Here is a 3,080-nt window from a genome sequence, read left to right as displayed (position 1 = left end):
CCCTCCCTCCCTCCCCTCTCAGTGAATGTCATTACTCTCTGGGCGAATGGGGGAGGGGCGTGGGGGATCCCGGGAGCTCCTTCCCTCCTCCTCCCCTTGGCACGCCCCTGCCCCCTGCCAGAGAAACCACCAGCCCTTTCGGGTCCGTGTCCCGCTCGGTGGAAGGGTTCGAGGAGCCACAGGGGAGTGGGCCATGCCCCCCAAATAGCTTGTATCTGGTCAGTCATTTGCCGAGACTTCACCATTGTTAACGCATCCTGACTCTGTCTTCCAGGAAGCAAATACCTCTTAGGACAACTGGCGTTATAGAGACCCATTCCCTTTATAAATCAGTGTCTGGAAATAGCTTGTCTCTCGTAGGGATTGTCATTTTTTAGCATTTTTCCTGAAGGACCTCTTAAGGGCAGAAGGGAGCAAACTATGAATTTTGGAGCAAATGCTTACACAGCACTAGCCATGTGCCCTGGCTTTACAACCATCAACTCACTGAGCACTCACAATAATCCTACGAGCCTCGTTTCAGAGGAGAAAATTGAGGCACAGAGAGGTTAAGTGACCTTGGCCAAGGTCCCCTAGCTAGTAAGTGGTGGAGTCAAGATTCGAACCCAGCCGGTCCGGCTCCAGAGTCTATGCTCTTAGTGCTAAGGTCATGATACCATGATAATGATACAGACAACAGCACAGCAAGCATTTATCAACCCAAGCACTTTACACGCATCATCTCATTCATCTGCACAACAATCATTTTTACTAGAGGAGGAAGGTGAGGCTCAGAGATGTCAAGTCATTGGTCCAAGGGCATGTCTTCACCCCAGAGGCTGAGGCACAACTAGTGGAGCCCAAGAAAGCTCCTAATGCTCTACTCTCGCTCAGTTTATCCTAAATATTCATGGGAGCTTTCCATAAAGTTCCTTAAAATACCCTTGCTTCCCCTGCTATAAATATTTTTTTAATTTTTTTACCATTGAGCAAATGGATGCACTAGGAAAAGCCTCTGAATTTGCCCTCCCTCTGGCATGTGATGCTGTCAAGAACTCCTGAGCACATCACCCTTTCAGAATGATAAGCATGGCTCTTGAGGAATCAGTGTCCTTCCTTCTACCAGATGCAAAAGTTCTCTGGCCCATGGGCTTCCCTTTTTGCTTTGGCTGCCAGGAAGCTTGGAGCTACGTTTTCTACTAAGTCCCAGTTGCCACATTAGCCTCCCTGGTTCAGCAAATTCTCTATCACCCTTCCATGAACTTTTATTTATTTATTTATTTTAAATATTTTATTTATTTATTTGACACAGAGAGAGAGAGATCACAAGTAGGCAGAGAGGCAGGCAGAGAGAGGGGGGAAAGCAGGCTCCCTGCTGAGCAGAGAGCCCGATGCGGGGCTCGATCCTAGGACCCTGAGATCACGACCTGAGCAGAAGACAGAGGTTTAACCCAATGAGCCACCCAGGCAGTCCCATGAAATTTTTTTTTAAAGATTTTATTCATGAGAGAGTGAGAGAGAGCAAAAGAGACAGCGAGCACGAGGGGGTGGCGGGGCAAAGGGAGAGGGAGAAGCAGACTCCTCACTTAGTGGTTGGGGGAGGGGGAGCAGTGCTGGATCCCAGGACCCTGAGATCACAACCTGAGCTGAAGGCAGATGCTTAACCGGCTGAGCCACCCAGGTGTCCCTGCATGAAATTTTTATTTCTTCTTTTTCCTCAAAGTGTCTTGTTGTTCATGATTTGATTTCACAAAGCAGGATATGATGTGTCCTGAGGGAAAATTCAAATGTCTGAATTCAGGGAAGTAAGACTTCGGAAATTTGATTGGGTTGAAAGATCTGGTCCCTGTAGAGGCCGCTTTTAGGCAACAGGCTTGAGCAGTGGAAAACTGAGCAAGGCAAAGGGGCCCACGGCAAACACCTAGCTGACGCAAAGGCTCATGAGGAGACCCAACTTGAAACAGCCATCAGCCCTAACTGACCAGTTACAACCAAGCACAGCAACCAAGGTTACAAAAATATATATATATTTAAATATATAAATATTAATATGTAATATACAATAAACATATATATTTATTATATATAATAATATATAATAAATATATATAAATATATATTTATATATAAAATTCCACATATCTCCATTCTTCCTTACTTCACCCTATAACTGTAGCTCTTCAGCACGGTCTCGTGGCAGACAATCTTTCCTTTACTGTCCTGCTGCTGCTCCCTTGCTTATCACTTTGGTTTTGCCTTGGGTGAATCTTTCACCCCTGGCGCTGCCAGTCCCCACCTAACTGGGATGCCCCACAGTCCCTGTCTGTGTCTTCAACCTAAAGGCATCCAGGGAGCCCATCTCGCAGCAGCTGCACTCAAATGTGCAGTCATTCCCTCGACAAACATTAATTGTGCACCCACTGCGTGCTAGGTCCTTTGATGGCATCAGAAATACGGTGATAAATATGACAGACATTGGTCTGCTCTTTGCATTTTTCACTTATCGATACATCTTGGAAAGAGCTTCCTATCAACGCAGGTCTAACCCATACTTATAACTTATAACTATACTTATAACAGTCTACTTTGTATGGATGCACCGTAATAAATTTAACATCTCCTATTAAGAGAGATATATGCTGCTGTTTCTAATGATGTAGCAAACAATGATGTTGCAAAAATTCTTATTCATACAGATTTGCACATGTTTGAGTATAATTTGTATGATAAATTCCTAGCAGTGGAGTTGCTGGATCGAAGAATATGTCTCTGCCCAAGTTCCCTCTGAAGAGGCTGTTCCAAGTTACAGTCCCCATTAGCAATCTACAAAACATTTCCCTGCACCCTTGCCAACTCAGCATATTTTAAACATATATATTTTTTCATTTTGAATCCCTGCGTGAGAAATGGTATATTATGTTTCTTTATCTGCTTCTCTGAGTTTTTACGATAAAGAAATTTTCACACATACGCCAGCAAACAAAACAGCTCGATGAACACCCACAATATCCTTCAATGAAATACAATCATTGGTTAACCCTTGCCATGTTTGTTTAATTTGGAAGGAGGGTTTGAAGTATTTTGAAACAAATTAAAGGTAT

Source organism: Meles meles, chromosome 16 (genome assembly GCF_922984935.1).
Source record: "Meles meles chromosome 16, mMelMel3.1 paternal haplotype, whole genome shotgun sequence".
Taxonomy (NCBI): domain Eukaryota; kingdom Metazoa; phylum Chordata; class Mammalia; order Carnivora; family Mustelidae; genus Meles; species Meles meles.
The sequence above is the reverse complement of the archived record's forward strand: the minus strand, read 5'-3'. Positions refer to the sequence as shown.